The sequence below is a fragment of the Diceros bicornis genome, chromosome 3 (assembly GCF_020826845.1).
Source record: "Diceros bicornis minor isolate mBicDic1 chromosome 3, mDicBic1.mat.cur, whole genome shotgun sequence".
NCBI lineage: Eukaryota > Metazoa > Chordata > Mammalia > Perissodactyla > Rhinocerotidae > Diceros > Diceros bicornis.
In genome coordinates, this window is record NC_080742.1 from 32,054,303 (window position 1) to 32,070,365 (window position 16,063).

Consider the following 16,063-nt stretch of genomic DNA (forward strand, 5'->3'; position numbering starts at 1 on the left):
ATTCTGAAAATAAAGCTTGGAAGATCATTTTGACTGTTTATGAATGATTAATTTTATTGCCAGTACTATTCAGCCATTTACCAAATGTTCTTCTGTCCAGTCACCTCTGTCTTTCTAAACCATTTTAAAGGAAGAAATGGGATCTCTACGAACTTTTTGGACTGAAGATTGCCAAAACTTGGTAATTTAATAATATATCTTGAATGTGTAAGACTGCTTATACTGATACAGCTTAGAAGGACAGGGGGAAAAAGGTTAAATAGAATGTTTATATTCTAATAGCAATATGATGATATTGAAAGTCAAGAAACAATTAGTTCTGTTGCCTTTTTTTAAACTTTTCCTTATCATTACTATATAGTCACAGCAAACCTAGGAAGTCTTTTACCCTCACTGTGATCAGTTTTTAATTTGGAACCCTGGTTACATCTGTTAGCATCTGTCATTCTGAGCCAATTTTTCCAGCCTTAACTGAAGTTTCCACTTTCTTTTCTTTGTTCTTTCACTTGGCTTTTAATTAATACGTATACACCACTTCACTATAGGTGCTTATAAGTTGTTTTTTTTGTCCTTGAAATCTTAAATTATTTTTCAAAATAGTCTAGACATACAGACTACAAATGTATGAAACATGTAAATCTTACCATTTCTTTTTTCCACTTCCCTAAGAGCCAGTTTCAGTTCTATTTTAGTAGAATTGTCTAAAACTTACTCTGTAAATACCATTTTGAACATACTGGCTTTGTGCACATTAATGTATTAGATATTTCATTCAGTTCATTTACAAAATAAATATTGGGAATTTATCATGCTTACTCATTTTGCACCCTGAGGGATGCAAACAAGAGTGATATTCTAAAATCTGGTTAGGGTGAGAGATTACACACAGAAAAAGTCATCAATCCAGATTAAATATACAATGAGGGTTGAATAATGCTCTAAGAATACAAAGGATATTTAATTACTGGTTGCTGAATTAGTCAGAGAACACTTTATTTTTGAAATTCAGAATAATAATGTCATTTTATTTTCTTTGGTGAGGGAGATTGGCCCTGAGCTAACATCTGTTGCCAATCTTCCTGGTTTTGCTAAGGAAGATTGGCCCTGAGCTAACATCTGTGCCCATCTTCTTCTATTTTGTATGTGGGACACTGCCACAGCACGGCTTGATGAGTGGTGTGTAGGTCCACACCCAGGATCTGAACCTGCGAACCCCGGGCCGCCAAAGTGGAACCTGCAAACTTAACTACTATGCCACCAGGCTGGCCCCAATAATGCCATTTTTAATTGTCATATCATGGAATTCAATAAATTTCTGAATCATTAGCATAGAGTCAAAGTATAACTTTCAAAATTTTTAAAAGTGACTCTCATACACATATAGAATAAATACTTGTCATAGATATATTAAGTCATTAATGAGGGAGCAGTGAGATGGTAAAGCTTCTCAAAGACCATTTTGAGAAACTAGTTACTTAGAGGCATTTTGGGAGTGGTGAGGGGAGAATGTTAACTAGAAACTAGTGAACGTCCTATAGGACAATGAAAACATAACCTTTGTAGTTACCATTTCTACCAACCACAGATCTATAAGTTAACATGTCATTCACAGTATCTGTACTCTAGCCAAATAGTAAAACAGCAAAGTCAAGCACAGGTACATTTTCTTAGAGAATTAAATAGTCCTTGGGTGGACCTTTTATACAGTGGCCTATATTACATTGAACGGTCATACTGCTCCACCCCCAATTTCCAAGTTTTGGATAATTTTTTTTTTTAACACTAGTTTACCCTCTTGGTTCCTATAAGTAGATCACATAATTTCTTGGCCTCTTTTTTCTTACTGACTGTTAAAAGGAATTCAAGATTTACTTTTCTCACAGCAGGGTTAATAAGCTAACGTGCAAAGGGTCTTGAGAAAGTAACATACTTCATAGTTACCAATTAGTAGTACTGTCCCCCTCTTGACATTCTTCAAGAAACATTTACATATTTACGTGGGATTCTATTTTATCTTTTTTCTGGCATGTTTTTAAAGGTTAGGAACCTGTCTCTTTCCTATCTGAATTTCAAGTGCTTTTGTACCTTCTGACTCGTGGTTGACATCAAACAAATGTTTGCCAGTTTTTGTGGACATTGCTAAGGAATACATGGTGTTCAAATCCACCTACTAATGAATTTTTTTTTATCATGGCCATTACTGCAATGATTTTCCTTCTTAAGCGAGAATCCATGTTCTTTATTCCCATAGACCTAGGCTTTTTGTAAAAATATTACATTAGCCTGGAGAAGTATTTTCAAGTTAGCTGTCACACTTATTTTTGACAGTGGAGTGGGGGTATTGTTCTTTTTTTTATTAATAGCCTTTTCATATATTTCATTAGCCAAAAATAAATAATAATCCATCCATCTTTTTTATTAGCCTTTTATGGCAACTAAGGTGTCAATGCTTTTCCTGACGTAGCATCAGGTTATTAATCTTTTCTTTTCCTCAGCCGTAAAATAAGGAGGCCATATTTATTATTTTTAAGAACTTTCTAGTCTATAATTCTCTATTAAAACAATTCCTTTTTATAATTTATTCACTTGATTTCAAAGCAACAATAACTTAATGGACTCTCATAGTTGTAGTTGTTCTTAATTCAAATCCCATAACACTGTCTTTATTTGGCATAAATTGTGCAGTACCTTCGCTGTTGTTAGGGATGGCATCATATAGTGAAAAAGAAAAAGTATTGAGCCAGGACTCAGTTTCAACTCTGGCTATGCCCCTTGCTAGATTTAAAAGATCACACATGATTAATTTTCAGGGATATGTATGAACTTCATAAAACTTAAAATCTGACAGGCACAGGCCTTATGAATCCCAAATGCCTATACGTCTTATTGCTACAAAATTTCAACATTCTCCCACTGATAAGAAATAGGAATAGGTGCGACAAAAATTCATTTCTTGATAATCATTTTATGGACACCAGATATAAGAAGAAAGGCAAAAATATGTCCTGGTTACAGAAAATCACACAGAGGTCAAGCTCAGGGTGAACATCCTGGCTTGGGCTGCTGTAGCAAAATACCATAGACTGGGGGCTCAAACAACAGACATTTATTTCATACAGTTCCAGATGCTGGCAAGTCTGAGATCAAGGTGCTAGCAGATTTGGTTCTTGGTGAAGGCTCTCTTCCCGGCTTGCACACAGCAGCCTTCCTGCTGTGCCCTCATATGGCAGAGAGAGGAAGCTCTGGTCTCTCTCCCTTTTCTTATAAAGGCACAATTCCCTTCATGGTGACACCACCCTCATGACCTCACCTAAACCTAATCACCTCCCAAAGGCCTCACTTTCTAATATCACAATGGGGGTTGGGGCTTCAACATATGAATTTTGGGGGATATAAACATTCAGTCCATAACAGTGGGTATTTAAACCAAATCCTCAAAACTTGGGGAAAGGGTGGGAGACGTAGGGGCATGAGTATTCCTCCTTGAGTCTCCCATGATGTCTGGAATAGAGAAAACATTGTATATACTCAAAGCTAGCAAGCTGCTGTGACTCATCTCTATGGGAGATTTTGATTTAACATGTTTGGTGCAATTTCTGGGAATGTGAAATTTTATTAATCATTCCGACTGATTCTGACTCAGGTAGACTTTGGACTACGCTACTACTGAATACTGGATTAGACAATCTGTGAGGTCATTTAAATTTCTAAAATGCTGATTACAAAAGCATAGTAGTTCATTAGAATTCCATCTGATTTTTCTGTGTGCTAGTACAGACTGTCAAAGCAAAAGAACACCACCTGTGAGTTATCATGATAATTACCTGAGGAAGATTAATTCACCTTTGAGATTATATTTTTTAAAAACCTAAACTAAAAGAAATAATTAAGATCTCTTTTTGTTCTTTGCTTGGCACAATAAATTTATTTTGCCTTGGGAAGAAAAGATATTCAGTATTAATAGATCTTCCTTTTCACTCTGTTTCCCTTTTCTTCTTTCTTTTTCTTATTTATTTGTATTTTCTCTGGGACACTAAGAATGCAACTTTGCATAATTCCTACATAACCGATATCATAGGTAAGTATTCATGTGCCCCCATACATACTAGTCATTATTTTCCGTGTCATTGTTTTATTCAATTTTATGAAGCAGTCTAGGGCACAGTGTATGTAGTTTAGTTCAAATTGTTTCTAATGAGAGTATCAGCCTCATAATGCCCTTGAGCTGCTCAGTTCCATTAGTGTTAAGAAAAGGTGGAGGGGCAATATAGAGGAAGAAGTCAAAGCATCTAACTTCTACAGTCTTGTACAGTCTGTACAGATACTTCGATTCTCAAATAAGAAGTTTTTTTTTTTGGATTGTGTTGTTTTCTACTTTTATGGTAATATGTGCCCACCATTAATAATTTACGGGACATATAAGCTGAACCAATAGAGCAACACGTGTTCCATGATAGTCTTCCTTTTGTTCTGCATTTTTTGCGTGTGTGTGAGGAAGAGCAGCCCTGAGCTAACATCCAATACCGATCCTCCTCTCTTTGCTGAGGAAGATTGGCCCTAGGCTAACATCCGTGCACATCTTCCTCTACTTTATATGGGACGCCGCCACAGCATGGCTCGACAAGCAGTGCCTCGGTGTGCGCCTGGGATCCGAATCTGCGAACCCTGGGCCCCCGAAGCGGAGTGCGCGCACTTAACTGCTGCGCCACCGGGCCAGCCCAACTCTGCTTCTTAATATTACAAGAAATAAGGTTTCTTGGTGTAGTGGCCACCTCTATTGTCAAGAGCTCTTGGCCGATTTCCAGGTCAAGGCCTATTAAATGAAGCTTCTGAGAAGCCAAACAATTTAAATACCCTAGAGTTAAATTAAGAAGCTCTATTCAAGTAGACATCAGCAAAGGTGATAGCACTTCCGTGGGTCCATTAACAATTCATGAATTCTCAGCAAATGTTGATGAGTTAATTCAATCACCATGGTTAAAACAAATGGAGCTCATATTCTGCTAGTTTTTCTTCTTCATGCGCAAAACTTTAATTTGCCTTTTTCTTTCTAATGAAAGATATTAAGGAGGAAAGAGGGCTTTGGAATTGTAGTAGGCAGGTTCATATTCCAGCTCTGCTCCTTATTAACAGCTTTAGGAAGATTATGTAACCTCTCTGAGTTTTACAGTTTTGTTTTTCTGACAAAGTAGGAAAATATAGCCTACTTCATAGAGATATTGTAGGAATTGATATAACAGCCAATATAACATGGTTAGTACAGTGCCTAGCATATGTATTGCCCTTAATAAATGGTAGTTATTATTTAGCAAGAGGCCAAATATTGATGTAGGTGAATGTGCATGCCTTTCTTCTCTCACTCCCTCCTGATCCTTTTTATTGTTTGCCTCCAAACCACAACAGGTGCTTCCCTATCTGCTCTTCTCCTACCCCCACCACTTCCACACTCATCCCTTCCCCCAAGTATCTGATGAAGCCCAGTATTTCCCACCCTGGCCTTGTTCTTCCTGTTGGTGTGCTATTTTTTAGGACATCCTGACTCTATTGTTACCAAAATACAACTTATCTTTTACTTGGGTTCCATTCCTTTATTTCCATATCCTATGTATTTCATAGGGAATGCATCAATCAGTAGTGGTGAATAATAATGACAATGACTTACTTCCAGGTAACATACTGGCATTTTTACCTGTATATGGGAAAAATATCCCTCATCTTAAGAGTGAGTCCAGAGTGGAAATTATAATCACCATAGCCAGTCCAGTAAATGAGGTTTCGGTGGACGGAGGAGCCTCACGTGTGAACCTTGTCAAGGAGGAAACACTTTTCCTCTACCCTCTTAGATTCAGTACTGGGAGCCTGTGAATTAAACAAACGAAAGATTAACAGGAGAAAAGGCACACAATTTTTATTAAAATTTTTATTAAAACTCCCATGCCTGGGAGTTCACAGAAAAGAAATGAAACTCAAAGAAGTAGTTAGACTTGGGGGCTTATATACCATTTTAACAAAGGAAAGAGGGTTTGTGCTTCAAGGGATGATAAACGGTAGGGAAGTGACTAGGAAATATATTAAGTAACTTATGGAAGATAAGGGTTATTTTAGTAAAGTTTGTTTATGCAAACTCATCTAGGTGGGTGTAGACTCTCCATCTCTGGTGGTAAGAGTTCTCTTTTCCTGGTAGGGGGTAGGGGAGGGGACAGACAGGAGGGGGAAAAACACCTCCACAAAGGGAAATTTATACCTGCTTTTAACCAGATAAGGGGAGGGCAGAGAACTCTTCCTGCGTCTGTTGTCAGTTGCCTTCAGCTCAAAATAACCCTTATGTCAAAGTGACATATTTTGGGGTGGTATATCCTGATCTTCTTGAACCTCACCCAACACTGTACAGATAGTTAGACGGCTACCCAAGCACTTACTTACTCAGCCAGTTCTACTTCATGATATGCTCACCATAACATTACAGATGCTATCCCATAACATTACAAATGCTATCAGTATCAACTATGTATCTCCCTAAAAATGCAGGCTCATAAGCCCTCTTTCCAACCTATCCTTGGAGATTCTGATCAACGTGGTCAACAACTATCCCAGGTGATTGTCATGCAATTTAAAATTGGAGAACTCCACTAGTGTATCCTTAGGCACATACACTTAATAAAATAAGCTATAACGTTCTTACAAATAACACTTACCAGATTTTCAGTAAGGCCTGGATAATGAGTCATAATATATGTCTTGAAAGTAAATGGCATCCTTTTCCCTAATGTAAAAGAGATCACTAGGCATCCTTTTGTTTTACTTTGACCAATCCTAGGAGTTGGGGCTATAAACAGAATGAAGCTGAGTTCTATTTTGAGATATTTTAGCATCCCTTGGAGAGCTCTTAAAAATTTTGGTGCTCAGGCCATACTCTAGAACAATGAAGTTGGGACCTTTTGGGATGGGACTCAAGCATTTTTTAAAAGCTCCTCGGGGGATTACAACATGCCACCATGTTTAAGAATCAGTGTACTAGAGTCATGATTCTCAATCCTGGTTGCATATTAGAATTACCTAGGGAGGGTTTACAAAAGATAGCTACCTGGAGATCCACTCCCAGAGATTCTCATTTAATGGTTCTGGAAATACCCAGGTTGTACAATGGACAGCCAGGCTTTACAGCAAAGGCACTAGAGCTCTAGTGTCAAGTGAAAATGAGGAAGGGTGGTGAGGAGGAAAACTTGCTTTCAGATTTCAAACAGAGAAGAGGAGGGAAGAGGAAGGGGAAGGATCAAGGTTAGGGTTTCAGAGCAGGAAAGAGTCCAGTTTATATTAAATGATCCAGCATAGCCACCGCAATATAGAAGCGAGCTAATATTTCAAGCATCCTAATCCTGAACGCACAGTCCAGGGGTAGGTTGTTTCTATTAGAAAGACTAAGTAATGCTATACTTTAGGCTTTAGAGAGACAGCTATCCTAACTACTAGCAACACCAAATGTGTTATAAAATAGCCTAAGAAACAGAAATTTTTCACTGGTGTTCAAGATATGTGGTTGGCTAGGAAGACCGTATAGGTCCTCCTGCCCCTGCGTGAACAGGGTACTAGAATTTACTGAGATCAGTGGTCTATACTCTTGATTCTCAAAGTGTTTTCTAGATTAGCAGCACCCGCAACGGGAGGGATTTTGTTAGAAATGCAGAATCTCAGGCCCCATTCCAGACCTATTGGATCAGATTTCTGTTTTTAGCAAGATCTGCATTTAAACAAGATTTGTGTGCACTTTAAAGCTTGAAATGCACTAAATGGCACCCTAGACTTAATAGTTTGAACTGGTCATGTATTCAACTATATAACTTAAAATTTTGTCCTCTGACTCCTAAAAGAAGGTTAGCTGAATCCTGCTGCTATAATATTGTACAGTATCCCCAAATGGAACTTTCATCCAAGGAGCTTGTTGGAGTACCTGAAGAACAGAACAGAGAATTAGGACGTCTTTGAGTTTAAGGAATAGCTTGTGTCTACTTGCTAATAAGTGTGTGCATGTGTGGTAGAATTTGGTCTAAGATTTCCTTCACTATAATACATCTCACCTAATGGCTAGGTTGTGCTAGCCTTTACCTCTAAATATTGGGGGCTACAGAGAGCTATCAAAAAGAACCTAATTAAGGGGGCTGGCCCAGTGACACAGTGGTTAAGTTCGGGTGCTCCACTTCAGTGGCCCGGGGTTCTCAGGTTCAGATCCAAGGAGTGGACCTACACACTGCTTATCAAGCCACGCTGTGGCGGCGTCCCATATAAAGTAGAGGAAGAAGGGCACAGATGTTAGCCCAGGGCCAATCTTCCTCAGCAACAAGAGGAGGATCGGCAACAGACATTACCTCAGGGCTAATCTTCCTCACATACACACACACACAAAAGAACCTAATTAATTGTAAATGACAAAATCAACTTAAGTCAGTCACAAGGCTAGTCCAACTTCTGCATTTGACAGACAAGAAGATTGGAGTCCAGAGAGGCTAGGAGCTTATCCATGGTCCTATTGATTAATGAAGACTGAGACTAGAACTCAAAACTTCTGACTCTCAAGTTTAGTCTGTTTTTTAACTTATATCACCCTATTTATTTAGAAAGCCATTAGTTCCTTTTTCATTTGCCTAGAAATAGAAGCGTGGAAATAAAGGTGAAGGAATAAGCTTCAAGCTCATCGAGCTTAAAAAAAGAAACCCCAATATTGCTTGCTCAAGCATTTCTTCTGGGGCTTCTTCCTCAAAGCATAGTTTTATTAATGTCACATCTCAAGCATCATTTCAATTAATGTATGGCACTTTTAAAAATCTGGAGAAAAAAATTGTTAGCTCGCTAACTTACTATCAATAATTGTTTTAGCTGTATTAAAAGATAATTCTCAGAAGAAAGTAAAATAATGAGTTTCATACAGATATAAAAAAATGACTCTATTATATAGTGTTAAAGATTTTATTTTACTGGTTAATCAATGAGGGAACCAGACAAATGTCAAAACTGGTTCAAAGGAAAACTCAAAAGGCACAAATTTATAAGGAATGAAGGAACTGGATTATAAAGGGAGGCAAAACTTGTTTTTCCACAGGAGTTAAAGAAGTCAAACAAAACTCTACTGGACAGCAGAGTTTGCATATCTGCAATTTAAAAAGAGGTGCAAAATAGCTCAAAGGCAGTGAACGGAGCTATTACTAGACAACCTGGAAGGATGTATTATAGACGATGCACAGTTTTTCATTGAAGTACAAAATATTTTTTCTACAACTGATTAAATAACTCATTATTCTTTATTTTTCCATAACTACTGCAATAACTATGTGGTAACTTCCCTTAAAAATAATTCAGAATAATAAAACATGATCACTACCTAACACTATAAAAAGGCAGACTCCACGGCCCCATGGCTTAGTGGTTAAGTGAGCATGCTCCGCTGCTGGTGGCCCGGGGTTCGGATCCCAGGCGCGCACCGATGCACCGCTTCTCCGGCCATGCTGAGGCCGTGTCCCACATACAGCAACTAGAAGGATGTGCAGCTATGACATACAACTATCTACTGGGGCTTTGGGGAGAAAAATAAATAAAATCTATAAAAAGGCAGACTCCAAACGGATGAAAGATCTAAATGTGAAAAGCAAAACTATCATATTAAAAAAAGATAATGTAGAGATAAGGAAGAATTTCTCTTTTTGTTTTTGCAGGGAAAGATTTGCCCTGAGCTAACATCTGTTGCCAATCTTCCTTTTTTCTTTTTTTTTCCTCCCCAAAGCCCCAGTGCGTGGTTGTATATCATAGTTGTAAGTCCTTCGAGTTCTTCTATGTGAGCTGCTGCCACAGCATGGCAACTGACAGACAGGTGGTGTGGTTCTGCGACCAGGAAACTAACCAGGGCCACTGAAGTGGTGAGAGCACTGATCTTTAACCACTAGGTCATCAGGGATGGCTCAAGGAAGATTTTCTTAAGGAAAATCCAAAAGGCACAAATTGCAAGGCAAAAAAAAAAAGATGAGTATGAGTACATCAAAATTAAGGATCAATGTGGGCAAAGTTAGAGACATGACAGATTAGGATATGTGATATTTCCAACATCTGGAACCAGAAAGGGATTAATATTGTAATATATGGGGAACTACTGCAAATCAAAGAAATCAAATCAAGGAAAAAGCGTAGACCCCAATAAAATAATGGACAAAGAATTTTATCTAAGACTTTCTTTCATTATAACATAGCACCTGGTCCCAAGGTCCAGCCACTTGCCTTTAATTGAGGAGGACCACTAATCTTTTTTTTTAAAGAATACAACAATTGTTGAATGGCCAACTTAGCTTAGTTAAGTTTGCCAAAAGTTTCTGTGATGGAAACACTAGACTAGAAAGTTTTGACAATGGAAAGCAGGAAGTCAAGGACATGAAAACCTGCATTGAGAGCTTCTACTGGGGAAAGGAAATGTTCATGGCCAGAAGAAAACAAGGCGATTGGCATCTTGGGAGTTGAAGAACACTAACAGAACCAGTGAGACATCTACACAGATGAACCCAAGACATGGTTTGCCATCTGGGCTGGCCTTTTACTGCTTCTTACCCCTTCTACTCACCAACCTTAAACTTGAGAATCTACTGCATTTGCAGATCAAGAAAACCAAACCTAAAATTGTGCACATACATATATATATTCATATTCATGTATTTGATCACTTACATAAAGTTTAGTATATTCATTCATGATATAATTTGCTTTACGCAATACACAAATCCCCACGAGACAGAGCTAAATTAAAATTTGTATTTTGGTAAGATGAGTACCTATTGGGTATATACATATGAATAGGTATATCACAGAGATCAAAGGAGGTATATTAGTTAATTAATTAATGATTTGGTACAATTTATGAATGACAGTTTCCAGTGTTTAGCACAATGCCTCACATCTGGTAAATGTTCAGTAAATAATTGCTGACTGAAGGGACATAAATGTGAGTATTCTATGTTCTGATAAAATATTTTGTCAATGAAGTAATTATTACCCCAACAAACTACTCATTATCTTATTACTAAATTGTTCCCAGAAAGAACAGCTTAAGAGCAACCAGTATTGAATGTAAGTTACCATTTTGGGCAGATATTTACCAATATTTGATAAATTTATATCTAATGACCCTATACAGGAGGCCAAGTCAATATACCTAGGGATATATTTTGCAACTAGTTCATCTTGGAAGGTTCACTAGAAAATTATATTTTTAAAAATCAGATATTTTATGGGTGTTTTATTGAGTTATTTTATGTATCATCTCCTGTAAATATTCCCCAGGCAAAAATAATTATGGCAATGAACTGTTGCTGTCTAAAGCAGGACACTGAGGTCTCCCTCATCCATTTATCTAAGCACTAAGAAGATCTAGAATTACTTTTGGAAGGAAATCTGGGCTTTGTCCAAAAATAGGCCCTTGGCCCATCTATGTTAGAAGCAGTCTAGCCTTCTTTTCAAACATGTGCCTTCTTGGCAGACTTAATTTTTATAAAAAGGAATCTTCCTACTCTGACAATTAGTTGATTGTCAGAGCATATCAATCTGTCTTTATTTGGCAAAATAGAATATGTTCATTCCAAATTCCTACCAGAGAGTATGTACTAGATTGTGTATTGCCCAATTCTTATAATCTTTGTAGGGGAAAAAAATTATGGGAAGATTGATAGAAATATTTTTCAAGTACACTTCTCCATTTGTATTAATCAAGACTTTTTATTTTCTGTATCTTTGATGCTTTGACATCTAAGGCCTTGCCGACCCTGGAAGGATTGCCCTTCCCAAGGCTAGCCAATTCCTAGAGATAATAAATGATGCACCTGTAAGAGTACCTTTCAAATGCAAACCAACCAAGTCAGCCCATACCCTCCAAACACCCTCTTTATTGTGTTCTCACAGAGCTCGCATATTCAGGGTCACTATTCCCCTGCCCTAATCACCCAAAGGCCAGGTACCAGACAATTAGAGACAGACCTTATACCCTAGAACCTGCTGAAATTACTCAAACTAGCCAATCCTAAGCCTGCTTATCCTGCTTCACCTGTTTCTTCCCATGGAAAACACAATAGAGGCTCTTACATGTTTCTCTCCCATTTCCTCTTCCTCTTGACTGACTCTGGTGCTTCTCCATGTGGCCCTGAGTGGCGTGGTGTACTTCCTCCTCTTGGGAACTGTGAGTAACAAACTATCTTTACAATGGCAATCATTTCCCGATCTGTTGGTTTCATCAAACCTGAATAATAATAAAACCTACATTTTAAAATACCTTTGGAGCAGACCAGACATTCAAATGTTAGCCAAGTCTCAAATCCATTTGTTTGAATCTCTCAGTGACTTGCTTTTATTGAATAATCTTTTCTACTTATGCCATCCACCTATGTCTCATGATTTTAAAAGAAATGAGTGCAGACCATGTTATTAGATAAAAGTGAAGCTGCTGCTAATGACATAACCTACTATTTGTCATAAAATGTTCCTTTTATGAATTCATATGAAAGAAAATTATCTCAAACATACTTTAAATCTCATATTTTACTTTGAGCAATATATTGCTAAAAATTTACTGAATATATATATACATACTTTTTTTGTTCAAAAATTTACTATAAATTTTTTTATTTAAAAAAATCTGTAATTATTTTATTATAACTAATTACCTGTCAATGTATTATTTTTAATAATATATGGGTTTTGTTCAGTGGTGAGTTGGAGTTCGGTCTTTCTGGGCTATGAGAGCTGACAAATTTTCAGGAACTGTATTTTGGTAGTTTGAAATTGGCCATGGTTGGAGTAATTACACCATGGAGATTGGCAAATATTGCAAACCAGGGCTCCCCTAATCCCTGTGGAGAGCCAGTTGTTAAACTGGCACATCACTCATTTTCTTACATTTGTTTTATAAACTAGTATATCTAAACATATAGGAAAGGTTTCAACATTTTTGGAATTTCAGCCTGGTTTACAACAAATATTTTAAGATTTGCCAAACATTTAATGAAACTAAATATAAAGTTTCAGACCAATAACCAAGCTGCTTGATTTTTATTAAACCAATAAAATGTATCATTAATTTGCTTTTTAAATGAATAAACTAATTCAACTTGCTTCCTTAGGCTAAAGTGAAACAAGTGAAATGAACATGTATTTGCCATTTATAGATGTTCAAAGTTAACTAAGTATACAGCTCCTACTTGTCTGGTGGAAGAATGATGAAAGAGAGAGAGAGAGAGAATTTCAGAGTTCGGAAGGGTAAGGCCCAATGACATGCGAATTCCAGAGTTCAACCAGGAATTAGAGTCTTCTCTGGCTCAAGTTCAGGGGACTAACTTCATAGCAGAAGTACTCGAGGACTGACGATATCTAATTCATCAGAATAAAGATGAAACTGAGTTAGGCTGGACCAGGTAAAAATCAGTCCTTGTCAGACTGGAAACAGTGTCTCCATGTAATCCACTATCCTGATGTGAGTCCGAATCAAAATGGCATCTGGACTCAGAAGGAAATAGTTGTTTTACTTTTCGTTCTGCGTTAGTAAAGTAAGAAGTCAGACCTACAGTTACAAACACAAAAGTCAAGGTTAAAAGAGCTTAAGCATTTATGTACTTTCAAAGTATATGGCACTTAGATTTTATAACACAGCCAAGTAATAAAGTCCCTGAAAAATAAGGAAGCAATTTCCATACCTTCTGAGGCATTTGTGAAGCTAGAAATGTGAAACCTGCAAAGTACACTTGTGTATGAATTACCTTCTCCTGCCAATTAACCTTGATTTTGATGATTCTTCAAGGATTATCATATATGTAAAATTAATTTTCTTTGTTATAGGTTCACCTTGCAGCAATGAAGTCACACTTTTTTTCTATTGTTAAACATATAACAAAACTTACTATCGACTTTTTTTAAGTGTACAGTATAGTAGTATTGTTGTGCAACAGATCTCTAGAACTTTTTCATCTTGTAAAACTGAAACTCTATATCCGTTGAACAACTCCTCTTTTCCCCTTCCCCTCAATGTCTGGCAATCACCATTCTACTTTCTGTTTCTAAGAGTTTGACTATTTTAGATGTCTCGCATAAATGGACTCATGCAATATTTGTCTTTTTGTGACGGGCTTACTTCACTTAGCAAAATGTCATCAGGGTTCATCCATGTTGCAGCATATGACAGGGTTTCCTTTTTTTTAAAGGCTGAACAATAATATTCCAGTGTTTGCATAGATCACATTTATTTTATCCATTCTTCTGTTGATGAACATTTAGGTGCTTCCACATCTTGGCTATTGTGAATAATGCTGCAAGGGACATTGGGGTGCAAATCTCTTTTCAAGATCCTATTTTCAATTCTTCTGGGTAAATACCCAGAAGTGGGATTGCTGGAACATATAGTAATTCTGTTTTAAAAGTTTTGAGAAAACTCCATACTGTTTTCCACAGAGGCTGTACCATTTTACATTTCCACCAATAGTGCACAAGGGTTTCAATTTCTCCACATCCTCGCTAATACTTGTTATTTTCTTGTTTTTTTTGATAATGGCCATTCTACTGGGTGTGAGGTGATATCTCGTTGTAGTTTTGATTTGCATTTTCCTCATGATTAGTGATGTTGAGCATCTTTTAATGTACACGTTAGCCATTTGTATGTCTTCTTTGGAGAAATGTCTATTCAACTTCTTTGCTCGTTTTTTAACTGGATTGTTTATTGTTTTTGTTGTTTAATTGTAGGAGTTCTTTATATATTCTGGATATTACCCTCTTATCAGATATAAGGTTTGTAAGTATTTCTCCCATTCTGTAGGTTTGCCTTTTCACTCTGCTGATTGTTTCCTTTGCTCCACAGAAACTTTTAAGTTCAAGTAGTCCAGTTTGTCTATTTTCACTTTTGTTGCCTGTGCTTTCAGTATCATATCCAAGAAATCACTGCTATAATCCAATGTCATGAAGCTTTTCCCGTATGTTTTCTTCTAGGAGTTTTATAGATTCAGGTCTTATATTTAGATCTTTAACCCATTGTGAGTTGACTTTTGTATGTGGTGTAACATAAGGGTCAGACTTCATTCTTTTGCAGCTTTATATTCCGTTTTCCCAGCACCATTTGTTGAAGAGACTATCCTTTCCCCATTATGTAGCGTTGGTACCTTTGTTGAAGATCTTTTGGTCATATATGCAAGCTTATTTCTGGGTTCTCTATTCTGTTCCATTGTCTATATATCTGTCTTTTTGCCAGTACCATACAATTTTGATTACCATAGCTTTGTAATATGTTTTGAAATCAGGAAGTGTGAGGCCTCCAGCTTTGTTTTTCTTTTTCAAGATGAAATCACACTTTTAACAATGAAAATGAAACAATAAAAACTGACTATGAGACAATCACACTTTTAACAATGAAAACTGGCTTTGAGATAATACTCTGTGTCAGCTTCTTACACATTTTTACCTAGTGTGCTAGGGACAATTTTCCATTGTATAACGAAGCTGTGTAGTATTACCTACTATATTACAAAGAGTGATTGTTATTTGTCTGTATAATATTTGTTGTATAATAAATACTGGAACATGTGTGACAATAATGAGGTACGATTAAAATGCAATAAAACAAACACATACATTATGCATCAAAATGAGTATTATCCTCTCCCAAGAATATGCTTTTTCAAATAACGCTAAAAACTATCCTTTGGAATGCCTCTTCTGTTATGAACTGGCCTCTGATCCAGTCAGTGAGCTACTTAATAAAACTCGATTCACTACTTTCATTTCTCATATTGTATTTGACTGTAAATGACTTTAGATTGTTTATAAATGTCAAATTTTACTTCAAAGAATGAAGACGTTCATTATTGAGTAGACTTAGAAGATTGCTTTGAGGCAAGACTTATTTAGATGCAAATTTTGGACATACATGTTTAAAAATCACTCACATTACCTGATGTATACTTATTTATGTGTAGAAAAAGTTTTGACTAATTGTCAGACATCTTAGAAAATAAATAAAACAACAACAAACAAAACCAGGCATTTACAGAGGTTATCTGCC